This window comes from Diceros bicornis, chromosome 1 (genome assembly GCF_020826845.1).
Source record: "Diceros bicornis minor isolate mBicDic1 chromosome 1, mDicBic1.mat.cur, whole genome shotgun sequence".
Classification (NCBI taxonomy): Eukaryota; Metazoa; Chordata; class Mammalia; order Perissodactyla; family Rhinocerotidae; genus Diceros; species Diceros bicornis.
The window spans coordinates 75946263-75968791 of NC_080740.1; the positions used below are offsets into that span (position 1 = coordinate 75946263).

Sequence of the window (22529 nt, forward strand, 5' to 3'; positions counted from 1 at the left end):
TTGTTGAAAGTGTCATTTATGAAGCACCTGTGTATCCCTGGCACTTTACTAGGCAGGATGAGTATATTATTTAATTCTCAACACCACTCCAGGAGATCGCGATTATTACCTCCATTTTATAGATGAGGAAAACTCATCTTAAGCTTAAAAACATGAGATCGTATAGTAAGTGACAGATCTTGGTCCTAAGCCCAGGTCTGGCTGAGTCCAGAGCCTGAATTCTCAACCGTTGCATCTTACTGCCTGTTGGCTGGGCCTTATGTTTATTCATATCCTCAGTCCAGTCGCTCTGATTTATTTTAACTCTTTTCTTGTTTGTAGATCTTTAACAAAACAGAACACCAGTGTTGAAAGGAACTTAGAGATGTAATGTGATCCCTCCATCTTATAAATGAGGAAATTGAGGCCCCGGAAGAAGGGACCGTCTAACCAGTGAGAGAGTAGTGAATCTTGTTCCATCTTCAGCCTTGAGGTCGTGGGAGTCCCGGCTGCCAGCGGTTCCCCTGATTCCCGCTCTGTCTGCGTAATCCTCAAATCTTAACAGAGAAGTCGAACTCTGGCTTCCCAGGTCGGCTTCTCACTGGCCATGCCACCTGCTCTGAGAATCTAGGTAGGCCACGTTCCTCGCTCTGGGAACCTCTAGCCAACTCTGTCTTGTCCACTTGCAACCCGAATGTCACCAGCCTGGAAACACAAATTATGTTGGCACCAGCCCCCACTTGCTCCGCTGACAGCACTCGCCTCCTCAAAGCATTCTCTGGTGATTTCTGGGATTGCCAAGGCTTGTCTCAGGTACTCCCAGAGCCAGTCTGTCAGCTGCAGGCCTCTTCCCTCCTCTCTTCTGGCTTCCACCTGATAGAGTCCACTGCCTGGGAAGCCGCTCGCTGTAGGCTCCTTGATGCCCATCATGAGGACATTGTTGGCTTTCCATGCCAAAGGGGGTTTTTGTGGGTGCTCGCAAAGCTTCCAGTTTCTCATGGGCAGAGCATTGCTGGATTATGTGGTGGCCCAGAGAAGGGCCCCTTCAGAGCCCCTTGCCTCATTGTCACTGGGCTCTTGTGAACAGTGTCATGAGCCCCGGGCCATCACTCCTCACTCAAAATATCACCAGGATGCTCATGAGTTATGGTCCCATCAGTTTCTGGCCTTTACTCCCCCAACCATAGGAGCTCAAACTTATTCCAAAAACAGATGGGAGGCAGATGCCACCCATTCCTTCCACCCTCCTCTGTTCTCCTCTTTGACCTTGCTCCTCAGCCTGCACTCCTCCCTCCATCCTCAGGTACAGAATAAAGGTGTTCATCCTTCATTGAATATGATTTCATTGAACACCTGCTCTGTGCCAGGCCTTCTGCTACGTGCTGAGTATACATTGTAAACATTATTTGCCAATCCCCCTTTTCTTCCTTTTTCGTAGAACCTCAACTTTGTTTGGGCTAAGAATTTGTCCAACTTCAGTGAAGACTCAAGATTGTTCTCAATTGATCAGGATAATATCCCCCGCCCCCACCCACCAATCTGGTGGCTACATGATCCTAAGCTGGATGAGATGTAAGAGGAAGGATGGCTGCTTCTGGGGAAGCATTTGCTTTCCTGATAAAGGGCAGACGTGAAAGGGGACCTGGTGGTGCTGCCCCTTTTGCTGTTTTTCTGCCTTGAGTAGGGGTTGATGCCTGGAGCTTGAGAGCCTGGAGCATTAAGCTTGGGTAGGAGGAGCCAACACGAAGATGGTGGAGCAGAAATATAGGAGAGCCTGGATCCTGATGACTTGGTTGAGCTGCCAGACCAACCCTAAGACTCCCTCACTCTGGGCTTCTCTCTCAGAAGACAAGTGATGCAGAATGGTTGGAGATACTCCTAACTTCTTTATCAGCCCTAACAGACACCAGCATGGTGAGTGACGGGACACGGTCCCTGCCCCCATGGAGCACACATGCCGTCAATGGGTGACAGAGATGCTGGGAGGGGTACAGAATGAAGGTGTTGACTCAGGCAACGTCTGGGTGCCAGCTCAACCATTCTCTTTTGCTTATCAGAGGAGAAAAACAGCATTCCTTACACACAGTGTCTTTGCTCAGTATAATTAAATTCCATCTCTATTTGCTTTTACATTTAACTTCTAATTTCTCAGAGTAAATATGAGCCAGGAAAGCTGATCAAGGACGCAGCTGCTCCTAGGAGCCTGGCCGGTCTGTGGGCCCTGGTAGACTGCAAGCTCATTTAGAGAGCACTCCGGATCGATAATGATTTCAGATACACCAGGGGCCAAGTGTTTGAAGCCAGTGACTCTGGGACGAGTGATGGCTACATTCGGGGTGCTCTGGCAAAGGGTAGAGACTCTTTTCTTCCCTCCTCCTCTGCACAGGGAGAGGTAATCCCTTTTTTTGGCTGTAGGGTTGCTAGGTCAGTCAGCCCAGGGAATGCTAGATTCGCAGCTTGGGTTTTCTCTCACACGTGGCAAGTTCTGCCAAGGGAGAGGGAGAGGAGCGTGGTGGTGAAGAGTTCCAGCTCTGAGAATCCAGACTTTGCCTCTACATGCTGTGTGACCTTGGGCAAGTTGCTCAGCCTGGCTGAGCCTTGATTTCTTTATCAGGACTCTGTGGATAATCACAGTTAGACAAGGCTTCTTTCATAAATCTTCCAGGGAGTGGGATCACCGACAGCTGGAATGGCGAGGAAGTGAATTTGTGGAACGCATAGAAATGATAACATCCCAAACAGCTGGAGGTGTAACATAAGTAAAAACATAGAGGTAAAACAAAATCAAACCACACCACAAAACAAAACCCAGAACCTGTTGGGGAAGGTGTGGGAAGAACTCTGTCTCCCTGCCTAGATCTGGTACAGCCAAGATCCTGCCTTGTTAAAAAAGAACTAAAACACTCCCCAAAACATGGCAGCCACAAATATATATTTTTAATGATGTTCAAAGTTTCTGTATTTTATTTTATTTTATTTTTTAATTTTTTGTTTATTGCGGTAACATTGGTTTATAACATTGTATAAATTTCAGGTGTACATCATTATACTTCTATTTCTGCATAGATTACATCATGTTCACCACCCAAATACTAATTACAACCCATCACCACACACATGTGCCAAATTATCCCTTTTGCCCTCCTCCCTCCCCCATTCCCCTCTGGTAACCACCAATCCAATCTCTGTCTCTATGTGTTTGTTTATTGTTGTTATTATCTACTACTTAATGAAGGAAATCATATGGTATTTGACCTTATCCCTCTGACTTACTTCACTTTGCATAATACCCTCAATGTCCATCCATGTTGTCACAAATGGCTGGATTTCATCCTTTCTTATGGCTGAGTAGTATTCCATTGTGTATATATACCACATCTTCTTTATCCATTCGTCCCTTGATGGGCACTTAGGTTGCTTCCAAGTCTTGGCTATTGTGAATAACGCTGCAATGACACAGGGGTGCATGTATCTTTACGCATTGGTGTTTTCAAGTTCTTTGGATAAATACCCAGCAGTGGAATAGCTGGATCATATGGTAGTTCCATCCTTGATTTTTTGAGGAATCTCCATACTGTTTTCCATAGTGGCTGCACCAGTTTGCACTCCCACCAGCAGTGTATGAGAGTTCTCTTCTCTCCAACACATGTTGTTTCCTGTCTTGTTAATTATAGTCATTCTGATGGGCGTGAGGTGATATCTCATTGTAGTTTTGATTTGCATTTCCCTGATAGTTAATGATTTTGAACATCTTTTCATGTGTCTGTTGGCCATCTGTATATCTTCTTTGGAGAAATGTCTGTTCATGTCTTTTGCCCATTTTTTAATTGGGTTGGTAGTTTTTTTGTTGTTGAGATGCATGAGTTCTTTATATATTTTGGAGAGTAAGCCCTTCTCAGATGTATGGTTTGCAAATATCTTCTCCCAATTGTTAGGTTGTCTTTTCATTTTGTTGATGGTTTCCTTTGCTGTGCAGAAGCTTTTTAGTTTGATGTAGTCCCATTTGTTTATTTTTTCTATTGTTTCTCTTGCCCAGTCAGACATGGTGCTTGAAAATATGTTGCTAAGACCAATGTCGAAGAGTGTACTGCCTATGTTTTCTTCTAGAAGTTTCATAGTTTCAGGTCTTACATTCAAGTCTTTAATCCATTTGGAGTTAATTTTTGTGTATGGTGTAAGGTAAGGGTCTACTTTCATTTTTTTGCATGTGGCTATCCAGTTTTCCCAACACCATTTGTTGAAGAGACTTTCTTTTCTCCATTGTATGTTCTTGGCTCCTTTGTCAAAGATTAGCTGTCCATAGATGTGTGGGTTTATTTCTGGGCTTTCGATTCTATTCCATTGATCTGTGTGTCTGTTTTTGTGCCAGTACCACGCTGTTTTGGTTACTATAGCTTTGTAGTATTTTTTGAAATCAGGGAGTGTGATACCTCCAGTTTTGTTCTTTTTTCTCAGGATTCCTTTACCTATTCGGGGTCTTTTGTTGTTCCATATAAATTTTAGGATTGTTCTATTTCTGTGAAAAATGTTGGAACTTTGATAGGGATTGCATTGAATCTATAGATTGCTTTAGGAAGTATGGACATCTTAACTATGTTAATTCTTCCAATCCAAGAGCACGGAATATCTTTCCATTTCTTTGTGTCTTCTTCAATTTCTTTCAGCAATGTTTTATAGTTTTCTGTGTACAGCACTTTCACCTCTTTGGTTAAGTTTATTCCTAGGTATTTTATTCTTTTTGTTGCAATTGTAAATGGGATGGTATTCTTAATTTCTCTTTCTGCTACTTTGTTGTTAGTATATAGAAATGCAACTGATTTTTGTATGTTGATTTTGTATCCTGCAACTTTACCATATGCGTTTATTACTTCTAAAAGTTTTCTGGTGGATTCTTTAGGGTTTTCTATATATAAAATCATGTCATCTGCAAATAGTGACAGTTTCACTTCTTCCTTTCCAATTTGGATCCCTTTTATTTCTTTTTCTTGACTGATTGCTCTGGCTAGGACTTCCAGTACTATGTTAAATAGGAGTGGTGACAGTGGGCATCCTTGTCTGGTTCCTGTTCTTAGAGGGATAGCTTTCAGTTTTTCACCATTGAGGATGATATTAGCTGTGGGTTTCTCATATATGGTCTTTATTAGGTTGAGGTACTTTCCTTCTGTACCCATTTTATTCAGAATTTTTATCATAAATGGATGCTGTATCTTGTCAAATGCTTTCTCCGCATCTATTGAGATGATCATGTGATTTTTATTCTTCATTTTATTAATGTGGTGTTTCACGTTGATTGATTTGCGAATGTTAAACCATCCCTGCATACCTGGAATAAATCCCACTTGATCATGGTGTATAATCTTTTTAATGTATTGTTGTATGCGATTTGCTAGTATTTTGTTGAGGATTTTTGCATCGATGTTCATCAGTGATGTTGGCCTGTAATTTTCTTTTTTTGTGTTGTCCTTGTCTGGTTTTGGTATCAGGGTAATGTTGGCTTCATAGAAGGACTTAGGGAGCTTCCCTCCCTCCTCAATATTTTGGAAGAGTTTGAGAAGGATAGGTATTAAGTCTTTTTTGAATGTTTGGTAGAATTCACCAGGGAAGCCGTCTAGTCCTGGACTTTTATTTTTGGGGAGGTTTTTGATTACTGTTTCGATCTCCTTACTGGTGATTGGTCTATTCAAATTCTCTACTTCTTCTTGATCCAGTTTTGGAAGGTTGTATGATTCTAAGAATTTATCCATTTCTTCCAGATTGTCGAATTTGTTGGCATATATAGCTTTTCATAGCATTCTCTTATAATCTTTTGTATTTCTGAGGTGTCTGTTGTAATTTCTCCTTTTTCATTTCTGATTTTACTTATTTGTGCCTTCTCTCTTTTTTTCTTGGTGAATCTAGCTAAAGGTTTGTCAATTTTGTTTATCTTTTCAAAGAACCATCTCTTGGTTTTATTAATTTTTTCTATTTTTTTTTGGTTTCTATTTCATTTATTTCTGCTCTGATTTTTATTATTTCTCTTCTTCTACTGATTTTGGGCTTTGTTTGTTCTTCTTTTTCCAGTTCCTTTAGGTGCATTGTTAGATTGTTTATTTGAGATTTTTCTTGTTTGTTGAGATGGGCCTGTATTGCTATAAACGTCCCTCTTAGAACTGCTTTTGCTGTATCCCATAAATTCTGGCATGTTGTATTTTCATTTTCATTTGTCTCCAGGTATTTTTTGATTTCTTCTTTGATTTCTTCATTGACCCAGTCATTGTTTAGTAGCATTTTGTTTAATCTCCACATATTTGTGGCTTTTCTGATTTTCTTCCTAGAGTTGATTTCTAGTTTCATACTGTTGTGGTCAGAAAAGATGCTTGGTATTATTTCAATGTTCTTAAATTTATGGAGACTTGTTGTGTGGCCTAATATGTGATCAATCCTGGAGAATGTTCCATGTGCATTTGAAAAGAACGTGTATTCTTCAGTTTTTGGATGGAATGCTCTGTATATATCTACTAGGTCCATCTGTTCTAGTGTATCATTTAAGGCCAATGTTTCCTTATTGATCTTCTGTTTGGATGATCTATCCGTTGGTGTAAGTGGAGTGTTAAAGTCCCCTACTATTATTGTGTTACTGTCTATTTCTGTTTTTATGTCTGTTAATAATTGCTTTATATATTTACAAGTGTTATATCCTCTTGTTGGATTGTTCCCTTGATCACTATGTAGTGCCCTTCTTTGTCTCTTTTTACAGTTTTTGTTTTAAAGTCTATTTTGTCTGATATGAGTCTTGCTACCCCAGCTTTCTTTTCATTGCCATTTGCATGGAGTATCTTTTTCCATCCCTTCACTTTCAGTTTGTGAGTGTCTTTAGGTCTGAAGTGTGTCTCTTGTATGCAGCATATATATGGGTCTTGTTTTTTTATCCAATCAGCCACCCTATGCCTTTTAATTGCAGCATTTAGTCCATTGATGTTTAAAGTAGCTATTGATAAGTATGTACTTACTGCCATTTTTTAACTTTTTTTTTCTCAGTGTTTTAGTAGTCCTTCTCTCTTCCTTTCTTCTTCTACACAGAATTAATGGTCTCTTTAGTTTGACCTCTGTCTGAAAGCTCTACTCTTTAACTCCCTTCCTCCCTCCTTTTACGTTTTTGATATCATATCTAACCTCTTTTTTGTGCATTTGTATCCATTACCCTCTTATCATGGAAATAGATAATTTTTCCTATTTGTGGTCTTCTCTTTCCCCCTTAAATCAGTCCCTCTACCATTTCTTATAGCACTGGTTTCTTGGTGACAAACTCCTTTAATTTTTGCTTGTCTGGGAAATTTTTGATCTCTCCTTCCATTTTGAATGATAACCTTGCTGGGTAGAGTATTCTTGGCTGTAATTTTTTGCCTTTTAACACTTTAAATATATCATGCCACTCTCTTCTAGCCTGTAAGGTTTCTGCTGAGAAGTCAGCTGATAGCCTTATGGGGTTTCCTTTGTATGTAACTTGAATTTCTCTTGCGGCTTTTAGGATTCTCTCTTTATCTTTAATTCTGGACATTTTGATTATGGTGTGTCTTGGTGTGGGCCTCTTTGGGTTTATCTTGTTTGGGGCTCTCTGTGCTTCCTGTACCTGGATGTCTGTTTCCTTCCTTAGGTTAGGGAAGTTTTCATCTATTATTTCTTGAAATAGATTCTCTGCCCCTTTGTCTCGCTCTTCTCCTTCCAGGACACCTATAACATGGATGTTAGTGAGCTTGATCTTGTCCCAGAGGGTCCTTAGACTGTCCTCACTCTTTTTAATTCTTTTCTCTTTTACCTGTTCAGCTTGGGTAATTTCTTCTAGTCTTTCGTCCATCTCACAGATCCTTTCTTCTGTATCCTCTACTCTGCTTTTGAGTCCCTCTAGTGAATTTTTCATTTCCAGTATTGTATTCTTCATTTCTGATTGGTTCTTTTTTATATCTTCCGTTTCTTTGTTGACATTCTCACTGAGTTCCTCTATTCTTCTCCCCAGATCAGTGAGCATCCTTAACACTCTTTGTTTGAACTCTCTGTCAGGTAGGTTGCTCATTTCTGTTTCACTTAGTTCCTTTTCTGGGGTTTTGTCCTGTTCGCTTACTTGGAATGTATTCCTTTGCCTCCTCATTTTGCCTCTTTCTCTGTGCTTGTGTCTATGTATTAGGTAGGTCAGCTACGTCTCCTGCTCTTGGATAGGTGACCTTATGTAAGTGATGCCTTAGGAGGCTTCCAGTGTGCTTCCCTCAGTTCTCAATGTTCCAGGGGTGACCCCTATGTGGGCTACGTGTGTCCTTCTGTTGTGGCCTGTTTGCTCTCCCTGTAGGTGCCCAGGGAGGCCGAGTTATGCTCCTGGCCAGCTGTTGTAATGCTCAGCTGTTTGTAGTTGTTGTGGGCCCTTCAGTCTCTTTATCAGGTGTGGGGATCCCCAACACAGTTGGCTGCAAGTTCTAATACCACATTTGTGTTGCAGTATTTCTTTTAAGTGAGTAGGTCCCCAGCGTGGCAGGTTGTTAGGCTCAGGGCCTTACAATTGCTATAAGCCTCCAGACTTTAGGTCTCCTGTCAGCTCTCTGAGGATTATAGCTGGGTGGGGCTGGCCTCAGGCACAGGAGCACCCAATTGTTTCAGGCTTTGGAAGGTGGGGCAAACCTCCTATGTGGGTCTTTGAGAAGCACAAGTATTCTGCAGCTGACAAGCCCTGCTCGCCACAGGTCCACACACACAGTCAACACAGTCCTGCCCCGTGTGCGCGCCCGACCCCCCGAAGCGGACCCAGTCTCTCCACGGCGGGAGCCCCACACCCTCCACCACGGCCCCACACTCTCCACCCGCTCCTTGTGCACGCCCTGCCCCACGGATGTTGGCTCAGTCGCCAGGCTGCAGAGAATCCAGTCACCAGTCTATGCAGGCCCACAAGTTGCCTGAGGGCTTGTTGTTGGGTGGGGCCAGTCTCTAGGGTGGGCTGCCTGCCCTGGCTGAGCTGGATTAAATCGGTGCTCTAGCGGGTGGGGCAGACCCTGGGCTAGCAGGCCTCAGGGAGAACTCCAAGGGCGTCTGTGTCAGCACGCCCACACCAGGCCACAACAATGGCCGCCGCCAATGTCCCAGTCCCTGGAGAGGTCTCACCTCTCACCGAGATGCACACAGGGCCTATTAGGTGAGTCTCTTTTCACTAAAGCACTGTGCACCTTTCTTTCTGGTGATTTTAGGTTGCTTTCTGAAACGGGTGAGTTTGCGCATGGGCCCTTTAAGAGCTGGTTTTAATTTCTTTGTGAACCAATTTTTCTGGGGGTATTCCCCAATGTTCTAGTAGCAGGCAAAGTCAGATATTATGCCACTCATCTTGATTGTGCTGGGTCCACAAAATGCTCACAGCGGGGGCGCTCCCCGGCTCAGGGCCCCGCTCCTCCAGGGAGGCTGGGGACCTGTGGGCTGCTCCCGGGCGGCCGTGAGGTGCTGCGGCTTGTGAAGGCAGCGTTTTTCCTCTCCAGAAGGGAGTTTCTGCCTCTTCTACCTCAGTTAGGATTGTCCGTTGTTGCAGGAGTTCCTCTTATCCAGTTTTCAGTTCTGTCTCAGGGGTAATTTTTCCACAGGTAGTTGTAAATTGGCTGTGTCCGCGGGAGGAGGTGAGTTCAGAGTCTGCTTACACTGCCATCTTGACTTCCTCCTGAAATCAGTTTCTGTATTTTTAATGGTAGAAATAGGCACCTTTATGCTGCTGGTGGATGTCTATCTATCTTAGTAAAATATTTAGGACAATTTGTCAATATGAATCAAGAGCCCTAAGAGTGTTCACATCCTTGGACCTAGTAATTCCACTTTCAGAAAGTGATTTAAGGAAATAAAAATATGGTTTTGGGAAAATTGGGTTTGCTTGATTTTTCTCCAGTATTGTAAAGATAGAGAGGAACTGTCCAATAATTTCTTAAATTCTGGTGAATCTGTACAATGGAATACCATGTTACCATTAAAAAATGAACAATATTGGACCCCGAGAAGAGGTTCAAGATGGATGCAGATACGAAGCGTGAAGATTCTGGACTTATATTCTTGAAGTTTAAACCTGCTTCTACCACTTTGTGGCTGTGTGACCTTGGACAAATTACATGACTTCTCTGTGTCTAGGAGTTATAAAAAATAATTGCTTTAGGGGTTTGTTATAAGTGAGATAAGGCTTGCAAAGCTCACAGGACAGTGGCGAGTATATGGTAAGTGCTTTATCTATCATTAAGTGAGAAGTATGAAGACATGTTTCAAAAAAAAGGAAGAAAATTATATGTGCAAGGAAAAAAGAGAGAATAGAATTTATTTATCTATTCAACACATATTTATTGAGTCCCTCCTACGTGCCAGGTTCTGGAATACAATGGTGAACAAAGAAACACAAATATCTGCGTTAGGAGGGTTTACAGTTCAGAGAGGAAGTTCACATAAGAATCGCCAGGAGTGCTTTTCAAAAATGCAGATGCTGGAGACCCATCCATCCCCAGAAATCTGGATTCTGCAGGTTTGTGGGGTCCCAAGAGTCTTCCTTCTGTGTATCCACCAGGAGATTCTGCTGCAGCCCTTGGGAGACTGCGCTGTTGGGTCTACCCCCAAGCAATGGTCGGAGAGGGATTAGGAGTGACTTTAATTTTTTTCCTTGTGTTTTGTAAAGTTTCCACACTAAGTAAGAATTTCTTTAATAGTTAGAAAAGAGTAAACATTTTATGTGTATAAATATCCAGCACCTATGCCCTTCCAGTCTGCCTTCCGCCATGCCCAGCACAATCCTCCTTTCGTCCACAGTAACGGAAGCACATTGCATGGACTCCAGATTAGAAGAGGCCTCTGGGAATAAGTGGTGGGGCTGTGATTCTCAGGGAGCTGCAATGTCACCAAGGGAACGTGGAAAATTTCTTGCCCAAATCATTTACTTTTGTTGGAATGTGTTCCAGAGCAGCCTCTCTTATGCAAAGGGACCTCTTTAAAGATGCATTTCATTTGCTTTCTTTTTCCTGCAAATTCTCCTGACCTTGAGATTTATCTGGTGGCTCTAGTAATTGGTGCAGTTTCCAGAGTCATTTGTATGGACACTGTGTAATGTGGAGGTAGGGGGAGAAATTTCCACCGTCATCCTGTCCTTGTGTCAGGTGAATTTATATTTTATGGTTTTTGGTTAGATTGATTTTTGTGAAACACCCTGGGGTGTTTGCAAATATGAAGGTTCTTGTAGTGCTAGCTGCTTGTTTGCATTTACAGGAAGAATAAAAAGAAGAAAAAAATTTGCTCTCTCAACTGACAAACTCCTTCGTCCTCAGGAGTGTGGTAGGGAAGGAGATGAAGGGCTTCCAACGGGAGGGAAAATTAGAGGCAGGGAGATCAGAGATCAGGGTGCTACTCGGCCAGTGAGGGCTGATCTGCACCAGGAATCGTTGGCAGGTGTGGGCTGCAAGTTTTTAAGTACTGGGTAGGCCTCACCAAAGAAACCGGTTAAGATAAACACAACCGCTCTGATTAAAGGCTTAAAATCCCTGAACTCTCTTATGAGCAGGCTCTGTGGTCCTGCCTTGAGTTCATTCTGGGGCACAATGTGCATTTTGGGCTGATCTTATTAAGTACACAGATATACAGGAGTACCTGCCAACACGTTTATATAATTATATATATATAATTTATATAATTGAAAAACATATCTTCCCTAACCCCAAACTAAGCCAAACCAAACCAAACAAGAATACTTAACTTCTTGTATCAGTTGGTTCCGACGCCTGAAACACCTTTACTGTGGTCCCTTTGGTAAATCTAGGCATAATACTTATGTAGTGTGCATAGCATTACTTCTTCTGAGCCCATGGCAGACATCACTAATCAATTATAATACTCTCTACTGCTGAGGCCAGATGTCAGCACTAGCGCCTAAATATTTTCTTGCTTATAGTCTGGGGCAGAACATTCTTTTGGAGTTGGTCTTAAGCATAGAGAGTGTTGGTAGTTAACCTAACTAGCGGAAACTGTAAGGCCTTCCCTACTCCACAATACTTTCCGCATTAAGCAAGTTCGATGCCTGAATTTCTCACCAGGATAGCCATCCCATTTGGATAAAGCAGAGTTGGCAAATACAGAGCATCAGCACTGCTGTTCTTACTGCAGTTCCTCCCTGTTCTGTCCTTGACAGGCACCAATTATAAATTGCAACACTCATGATGAGCTCAGGTGTGACCTTAGAACCTTTCTCAACACAGTTCTCCTTGCAGCTTCTACCAATAGGTGGGATTTTGTGTGGAACAGGAAAGGTATTTGGCATCCCTGGGATTCTGAGGGTGTGGAGGTAAGGCATCTGCTGTTAAGCCCATTTACGAACCATTTCGTCAGATTAGCATCACCAGGGAGTGGAGGCGATGAGGGCAGTTGTAAACTCTTCCATTGGTATTTAAGACCCTTCATGGTTTGGCCTCAGTTTCCATCTCTAATCAAACAGCTTATGTCTGCTCAGACAAGCCTTCCCACTTGCTTCCATACATCTTGTCTTTTTCCTTTTTGGGATCCTCTGTTTACTGTTTCCCCCACCTGGACCACCCTCCTTCCTGTCCATCCAATTCTCCTTATTCTTTAAGGCTTAGCTCATGGTCCATCTATTTTTGCTAAGTCTTGTCTAAATACCAGCCATGATTTCTCTGTGGGTTAAATTCCCATGGCATTTACAATTCATTCAACTCACTTGGCATCGAACATCTTCCCCTGAAACATTTGTTTCCTTTTAATGTCTGTGTGTTTGAATTTTTTAACCACTAGACAATAAACTTTGCCAGCAGGGTCTGGGCCTTCATCTTCCTTTGTGTGGAGTGTATATAATGGGCAAGAACCATTTGTGTGTCTGGGGGTGGTAGGAGGAGGAGATGGTGATTGAGAGAAATGAGCCCACTTCATCTGCTCTGCACTCTGGTGGAAGGTTCTCTCTGTTTCCACTGGAGGCCTTTTAAATAGGATTCAAAACATACAGTAGGATGCCTGTGGGTTTTTCCAAGAAAGGCTGATGCAGTGTTGAGAGATACTGAAAGGGAGGATCTGGAGGCTGCCAAGCAGCTAACTGCCAACCCCAGGTAGTGGATGAAGCACTGAAGTAAGTCTTCCCTTTGGTTGTTCCTGCCTAGAAGGAAGTTACGAAGATATCCAGTCTTTAGAATCATTTCATCTTCAGTCTTGCCATGAGGGAGGAATTACATTGTATCGAAACAGCTAGTTTCACCGTCACTATGCCCTGCTCAGCATCGGGTGTCAGAGCAAGTAGAGCTCATTGTGTGCATTTGAAATATTTCTTAGTAAGTTTTAAAAAATAAAGCTTCAGTGCTACATAAAAATGATATAAATTTCATTGTTCAAAGCACAGAGAACATAACAGAAATCAGACTTAATGCTCCTGTTCTGTTTATTCTGTATGTTTCCAAATTACATAATGATGTTTTATTCAAAACGATTTTCCTTAATTACGATGTCATCATATTTTTATTATACTTAGGGAATAAATTTGTGACAAATCCACAAATTCATAAAAATATTCAATAAAAATTGCTATGAGTCACAGAGCATATAAGTGATCATTCTTTTTGTGCTAATGGATTTTCTTTTTTTTTTTTGGTGAGGAAGATCAGCCCTGAACTAACATCTGATGCCAATCCTCCTCTTTTTCCTGAGGAAGATCAGCCCTGGGCTAACATCTGTGCCAATCTTCCTCTATCTTATATGGGATGCCGCCACAGCATGGCTTGACAAGCAGTGTTTCGGTGTGCGCCCAGGATCCGAACCTGCGAACCCTGGGCAGCCGTAGCGGAGTGTGGCACTTAACTGCTATGCCACCAGGCCGCCCCCATGGTAATGGATTCTAAGGCAGAAATTATTAAGAACAGAAAGTCCAGTGGATAAACTGAAACCCAGAGGGCGAGGGGCTTGGCCAAGGCCCAGGCTTTGATAATACAACTTGAGAAAATGAGCCCCAATTTTCTTCCACATCCCAGCCTGCATACATCCTGTTTCCACAGCTAGTTGGCAAATTCCTTGATAGTGGAGATCCAGCTTCTGGCCCAGGCAGTCTATCTCTGATTAGCTGTGTGACCTTGGACAGGCAATTAGACTGTTGTGTCCCACAGTCCTCATCTGCAAGAGGAAGAGGTTGGGTGAGCTGTGGTTTTCAAACTGTGCTGTGTGGTACCCTAGGGTTCCCTGGGGAGGGCAAGAGGACAGCTCTCCATTTATCAGCCTCTCCCACTAGAGCAGCTCTGTGTTTAATTACTGTTTCCTGGTGTTACAATTAAGATTTGATTTGGAAAAAATGGACTGGATGATCTCTAAGCTATTGTTCAGCTTTAAAAAATTCTAATTCTATGTCCAGTTTTTATTCCCAGGGGCTAGTTCAGTGAACACAAAAAGCTTAATAAATTTTACTGGCTCAGAAAATAAAAAATGTTGTGAATAATGGTTAACATGTATGGGCGACCTATAATGTGCTAAATGCTTCATAATTATTATTTCATTTATTCCTCACAACAGTCCTACAATGTAGGTTCTACTATAATCCTCATAGAGAAGCTGAGGTTTTTAAGCAATGTGGATTGGACGTATTACTAGTACATGGAACTATGCTGATATTTAAAATTTATTTACAAAGTCATCATATTTGGGTTCTACTCTCAAAACCTCTGTGTCCAGTGGTAGGTTCCCCTCTAGACTTCTTGTCCCCTCCATCCCAGAGTTCATAGCCCTTCTGAATCAAAGTTTAAAATAGTCTCAGGAAAAAATAGAAAATGATATCCCTGGATTTGTGCTCTCGAGGCTGCCTTAAGCATTTAACTCATGAGAGGCAGAGGACTCGGTGAAATGATCTAGTGAGGTTACTTTCCAAATTTCTCGTTCTGTTTTCTCATACAGTGATGGTCAAAATGTCTATTGCATCTAAGGCCATGTTCCTGAATTGATTTCTGTCTTCAGCATCCAGGGAACATTTCCCTGCTTATAACCTCCCCTGGAAGCAGAGATAAATTATACTCCCTAGGTGGTTCAAGATGGGAATCATGGAGCTAGGTGGTGAGGCTAGGTCAAGGGCATTACATCTGAATTCCTACCCCTGTGGCAGAACGTTATTTTTAACCTGTGTTTCCAACATGTTCTCTGTGAGTCGGAGGAGACAAAAAGAGAGCATCTGGGATTTCCAGGAGCCTTGGAAAACAACTTTGCATAAGTCCTCTTAGGAATCAGTGTGATGATTTCTTGGGGATATACCCAGGAGTAGGATTGTGAGCGGTTGGGTAAGCTACACTGACCCAAGGTGAGGTAGGTTTGGATAGATGGTGAGCACCGACACAGTGCCCTCCAGAATGACCTCGGGCTTTCTCTCCCATGAAGATCCCATTCCCCCATATCCTCACCAAGAAATCTGATGAGTCCAAAGAGGTTTCTCACTGTCATTTTAATTGGCATTTCTCTGATTACTAGGGGAGTTGGGCAGAGGATTATCTTTTTCTTCATGAAACTTATGGGCACCCCAGAGGCCATGGCGTAATCTTACATGTATCCCTGGCCTCTGTTACCAAGTAGGACCTCCTTTAATGTCTGCTGAATTGAATGTGACTCACATCAGTGCCAGGCTCTTCCCTCAACAGAGGATTCAGGTGCTCCAAAAGCAAGCTTTTTCTTGATATTTCTTAAAGTCAGAAGCATCTGTATGTAGCTAGTCTCTGCCAGAACTGCAATCAGGCTAATGACAGAGTATTCACTTGTTTTTGTAAAATCAGAGAACTGGTGAACCTCAAGGACTCAGAGAGGAATGGTCAGCCAAGGAATCAGGTTCCATGCAGTAAACTCTGATTTCCTCTCGTTTGTCCACTGTGTGATATGTCATCTTGTCAGGTTGTCTGCTGCTCGCTTTTATTTGATCTGTTTGAAATACTTGCCAGGGGCCATCCAGAGGAAGTCATCTAGTCCACTCCTTCCTGTCCCCATCTCCACACCAGTGGTTTTAAGCACTCTAGGGTAGTGTGTCCCATTGATAATCTAATGAAAGGTACATAGACCCGTTCTCTGGAAAACTCACCAATGCCCCAAATTTTGCACACAATCTCTAGACCACTTAAAGACTTACGTGACAATCACCTGCTTATTTATGCACTCATTTATTCATTTATTTGCTCATTCACTTATTCACCCATTCATTCATTTACTGTGATCCAGGTGCTGTGTTAGATATTGGAGACTCTTGAACAATGGTCTCTGCCCTCAAGGAGCTTAGAGTTCAAGATTACGGATGTTAAATAGACCATCTGTGATGGTAAATTTTGTGTCAACTTGTCTAGGCTAAGCAAGGCCCAAATAGCTGGTAAAACATTATTTCTGGGCGTGTCTGTAAGGATGTTTCTGGAAGAGATTAGCATTTGAATTGGTAGACTAAAGAAGAGAGTCCTCACCAATGCAGGTGAGCATCATCTAATCCCCCGAGGGCCTGAACAGTACAAAAAGAGGAAGGAAGGGCAAAGTTATTCTCTTAGCTTGAGCTGGGTCATCTGTCCTCTCCTGCCCTCAGGCATCAGTATTCCTGGTTCTCAGGCCTTCAGACTTGGACTGAATTACACCTCTGACCTCCCTGGTTCACCAGCTTGAGTTTTTTTTATTGTGGTAAATATATACAACACAAAATTCACTATTTTAGCCATATTTCAGTGCAAAATTCAGTAACATTAAGTACATTCACAATGTGGTACAACCATGCCACTATTCATTTCCGGAACTTTTTCATCAATACAAACAGAAACTCTGTACTTATTAAACAGTAGTTCCCTATTTCCCCTCCCCCTCAGTCCCTGGTAACCTTTATTCTACTTTCTGTCTCTATGAATTTGCCTATTCTAGGTAACTCACATAAGTGGAATCCTACAATGTTTGTCCTTTTGTGGTTGGCTTACTTCAGTTAGCATAATGTTTTTGAGGCTCCTGCATGTTGTAGCATGTGTCAGAATTTTACTCCTTTTTATGGCTGAATAATATTCCATTGTATATATAGACCACATTTTGTTTATTGATTCATCTACTGATGGACATTTGGGTTATTTCCACCTTTTGGCTATTGTGAATAATGCTGCTATGAACATGTATATACAAGTGTCTGTTTGAGTCTCTTCTCTTAATACTTTTGGGGGTATATCTAGGAGTGGAATTGGTGGATGGTAATTTTTGTTTTGAGGATATATATTTTTTTCTCAGTAGAAATTTTTGAAAGGATTTTCAAATTGTGCTTTGTAAGCTACTTGGCTACTTATTTAATTTATGATGGGTTATTTTAATTTTAGTTATGTAAGACTATTATCCTTTTATTTTGCTACTCATCTAGCACAATGGTTCTCATATTTGAGCATGTATCAGAATCACTTGAAGAGCTTGTGTAAACAGATATAATTGGGCTCCATCCCCAGAGTTTCTGATTCAGTAGGTCTGAGGTGGGGTCCAAAAGTTTTCATTTCTAGCAAGTTCTTAGATAAGGCTGATGTTGCTGTTCTGGGGGCCACATTTTGAGAACCACTGACCATGCATACTCAGAAATTCTTGAGTATGTTTGAAAATGGTTTACCAACCATTTTCAAATGTAATAAACCTAATAATTGCTGAAATTGACATGATATTATGTTTTATAGACAAACGTTTATTTGTTGCAACTTGGCAGTTTTATTTTTACGTTTTGTAATCAACATTTTTTCAGGTCTGTAACATTTTTATACCTCCCAAAAACTTATAGATAATCCTTAATTATTGTGCCCAAAGCATGATGGAGAGAATGGCTTTGTCCAACATCTATAGATTTACCTTATTAAAAAACAAAAAGACTGGTAAGTATCCCATTGTGTGGATGTATCATAATTTAATTAATCACATGCAATCAATAAACTATAAGTTGTTTACATTGTTTTCCTTCTATAAGCAAAGCTTCCTTGGACACCCCTCAGCACCAGGGGTTCATCCATCTGGCTGCACAGTAGAATCCTCTATAGAATTTTTCTGTTCCTATGCTCAGACCTCACTACCAGAGGTTCAGATTTTATTGGTTTGAGTGCTGCCCAGGTACGTGTATTCTTTTTAAAGGTCTTTAGGTGATTCTACTGTGCAGGCGGGATTGAGGACCAATGTTCTTCATGCACCCTTGATCACTCGTGCTGTGTCTTGTCTAGGCCAAGACATTCCCTCGAGATCGGATGCTAACCCTGAAGAAGACTCATCACTATCTTTGCAAAAGTGATGTTGAAATGATTCTCCCACAAGTCAAGACGTTATGTTGTTACAGCATTGACAGTGGCAAAAACTGTCCTACTGGTTCTCCTCTGCTCTAAAACATGCATGCCACCCCCTTCTCCAGCACAGATGCTTGTCTTTTAATTGCTAGGGAGGGGCCAGCCCTGTGGCTTAGCAGTTAAGTGCGTGCGCTCCGCTACTGGCGGCCCAGGTTCGGATCCTGGGTGCGCATTGACGCACCGCTTCTCTGGCCATGCTGATGCCGTGTCTCACATACAGCAACTAGAAGGATGTACAACTATGACATACAACTATCTACTGGGGCTTTGGGGAAAAAAAGGAGGAGGATTGGCGATAGATGTTAGCTCAGAGCTGGTCTTCCTCAGCAAAAAAAGAGGAGGATTAGCATGGATGTTAGCTCAGGGCTGAGCTTCCTCACACACACAAAAAAAATAATTGCTAGGGAGGAGGGAAAAAGAGCATTAAAAAGACAGGATGGTAGTTCATTCCTTATCCTCAATACAGTCTCTGCATTAGTTGTTTTCATTATTTAAATTCTACCATTGAAGAAACATTCAGTATAGAAACATTAGGACAGATTAATAAATGAAAAGAAAAATACACAAGCGTCTATTTTCTATTTAATGACGAATAATGAGAATCGTCTAATCATCTTAATCAATAGCACTCTTCAAGTGCAAATGTTACATTTTGAGTTGGAGAAGATGAATGACTAGCAACAGATGCAGCGACTGTGTTACTGTTGTATGTACTTGGAGGCAGATGTGATTCTATGAACCAAGCCAAAAAAACCAAAGGTGAAGCTCAAAATATATAACAGCTGGTGTGGCACGGAGGCTGCTGCTGGCCTGGACACGGTCCCGGTCTATTTGGACCAAAACCCAGTCCTCCAAATACATTTGATGTAGGGGTGTTAAGATTCCCCTGCTAGCACAATGCTACCCACTTGCCTGCCACGTAGCCTGGGATGCCACCACTCACTTGAGTAAAGATTTTATCTTTCCTGGAAGGTTAAATACAGACACCTTTTAAAGGAAAGTATGTGTATCTCTGTGAGACCTTAATCTCTTAATAGCTTTTACCCTTAGCGTTGATTACTTTATAGTTTATAACATGAGCGGATTCCCTATTGGAAATGTTCCCTGATGGACAGGACATGGGATAGGTCAGTGTTGATGGGGAGAGAGAAAATTCAGAACTATGGGCTTCTGCGTGAGAAAAGGCCTCACTTATGAGGTGACATGGTTAGAGATGAGAGTGGAATATGGGAAGAGGACTCGAAGATCAGTCTGGCTTGTTTTTATCGTTTTGCCAAGTAATGAACTTTACCAGAGATTATTAGATCTGGAAGGAACTGTAGAGATCGTCTTTTCCACTTGCCCCAATTTACATCTGAGGAAACTGAGCCCAGAGAGGGAAAGTGAATTGGTCAAGGTCACACAGCTATCTAGTCTGGCAATGTGGGAAGAACTTTAGTGTCAGAACTGGCTTTAAGGTCTGCCTCTGATCCTGATGAGGTGTGGCTCTTCTGCTATCCTTGAGACTTGGGTTTTCAGATCTGCAAAATGGGGAATAAGTTTCAAAAAAATTAAAACATGTGAAAGGATGAAGGTGTCCAGAATATGCCACTGTTGCATAAAAATTATTTTGAGCTGAAGGCATTTGAGATCCTGAAATCCCTTATTTGCCTAAAAGCGGAGCCTTTCAAAAGCACTCAATTGTCATAAATCCCCTCTCTGGGAGCAAATCTAATCCTCTTGGAGATGAAATGTTGGCACCACATCAAAACAGACATTGTCACAAAACTATCATATCCCCCACCTGTTCTAAGTGCCCTTTCTCCCCTCTCCTTCAAAGAAGTCATTGTTTCCCACAAGTGCCCTTCTCCCCCTGCCCTCCCTTACTAAGATGATATGTAAGCCCTTTTGAGTCACGTCTTTTTTATGAGCTCACATACATACATGATTAAAATCTATTTTTTCTCTTGCTAATCTGTCTGAGTTTAATTTGCAGGCCTCCAAGACTGAGTCCAAGAGGGTAGAGGAAAGGTTTTCTTCCCTGACACATGATTCATACAAGAGACAATAAATGTGTGTAAAGATTTTATTCAAGTCATCAATTAATGAATGATTCAGTAAGAAAGCAGAGCTGGTTCAAAAAGAAAATTTGAGGAACAGACATTTATATAGTAAGTCAGTCAAAGAAAAGTGGAAATGAATTCGCTAAAAGATACAAAATTGGTTAATGTTCTACAAGGCAATGAAATTGTCACCTTTGGGACAGAAATCTACAAGTTAACATTATTTTCACAACGTCTGTTCTCTAACAAGTAGCAAATGGCAAAATCAAAGTCCTAATTAAATAATCCTCTACTGAGTCTTGATAAACAATGACATTGAAATGACATGCATTTATCACTTTAGTTTATTTCCAAGTTTTGAATAATTTTGGGTTAGTATGGGGATGTAATGAAAAAAAATCTGTCTGAAGTGTTCCTCAAATGTTGCATTTAGCGAGAAAATGTGCTTCTGAACTTTTCTGGGCCCTTGATTCTTCGAGAGTCCATCCATCTACATATCTCACATGTACACACTGAAGGAGGAAGTTATCCCAGGAAAGAGACAGTCTTTTTCTATCAATTCTCTCGGCATCAATCAGCCTAACTGCTGAGTATTTGACATCCTGGACCAGGAGGGGCCTAGTCTTTGCTTGAAGTCAAAGTAAACAGATATAAGTTGTCACTTTAGCCAAGAACGAGTGGGAAAGTTTTTGGAGCAGAATGCCTGTTGAATTGGGGGTGGGGGTTGGGCGATGAAAGCTCTCCTCTATTTTGGGGGAGGGGAGCAGTGCCTGAAATCATTTCACTTCCTTTTCTCCCCTCAGTGACAAAGTATGGCCACACACTTGGTGATTCCCCGAGTCCAGGCCTTGGCCGTGAGGTCTGGGCAGGGCTGAGTCTCCTCCAGTCAAGGTTCTCTTGGGACTGCCTATTTCTGAATTTGCCTCTATTTGCATTTCAAAAACTTCAATTATTTAGTTAAAAAATAGGCTGTCCCTTGTCCTTAGGCTGGCAGTGACCCCATGGAAACAGTGTTTGGAAGTACCACGTAATCTATGTTTCTCACAGCTCGTTTCTCTGAGCCGAGCTCTATGTCTGCTCTCTCTCACCCACCTGCAGACGCTGGGCTGTCTCTGGCCACGTTGGGAAGTGTTCGGGAAACACAGTCCTCCTCGTGCCTTTGATCCTATTAGACAGCCCCCACCCCAGTTCTCAAGTCTTCTGCACACCCCATCAGAACTTGCATGTGGGTGAAATATTCTCCGTTCATTTGTGTTAAAGAAGAAATGACTGACAGGTTTTAATTTATTAACTATCTCAGAGATCTCATTTTTAGGAAATGTATTTTTTTAATAAGAAATGTTCTTGTTCGTTATTAAAGGCTTAGGAAATACAGAAAGTATTAAGAAGGAAGTTTAAATCACCTAGAATAGCACTATCCAGAGATAACAAATGTGGTTAACATTTTGCTGTATTTGCTTCCAGATATACACATACTTAAAAAAAATTGAGATTATACTATTTTATTAACTTTTTAATTGCGGTTGAAGTCAGTTCCGAGGGTGGAATTTCACATGTCAGTCAGGGGATTGCAAAGATTTTTTTTGAGGGAGAAGGAAGTAAGTAGGAGTGGGCAGTGGAGCTTATGGATACCCATGAACTAACACCCTGGAGGTTCCTCCACCCAAAGAAGACCTCTAGCCATATGTCGGGCTGGCGGAGATGGTCTCTTACATAGAGAAGATTTTTGGAGTTATTTACAATACTGTGTGTGCAGGGAATAGGCGAACCCAGGCATTGTTTCTCTAGTTGGAGTACGTACTCCAGCCTTTCTTAACCTTGTACATGGCACTACTGCCCACCCAGTTACCCAGACTAAAACTTGATTCTCACGTTCCCTCACCTCTTTCATTTTGAAGGTTCTACCTTTAAAATATATCCTGAATCTGATCACTTCTCGCCATCTTCACTGTTACCACTTTGATCTAAGTCGCCAACATTTCTCACCTGAATGAGTTCAGTTAACGCTTGTGGAAATAAACCAAGACCAACTCAATGAGAACAGACAAAGGCTATTTATTCAGAGCTATAACAAGGGAGCCAGCCACCATCACATGTGTTTTGGCTGAGACTCAAAAGCAAGCAGAGGAGGGGCAAAGCTTTATGGTGGAGAAAAGGGAAGACTTCAGGTGTGCTCCGATTGGACTCTGTTAGCATGAGGAAG

General features: G+C 41.8%; 1 long non-coding RNA gene across 1 annotated transcript; it reads left to right on the forward strand.

Annotated features, from left to right (window-relative positions):
• The first annotated feature begins 275 nt into the window (after positions 1–275).
• On the forward strand, positions 276–18355 carry LOC131408501 (uncharacterized). Its single transcript, XR_009220774.1, has 3 exons — positions 276–610; positions 1418–1893; positions 18165–18355. It is a non-coding gene; the product is annotated as an uncharacterized LOC131408501 (long non-coding RNA).
• Positions 18356–22529: the final 4174 nt, after the last annotated feature.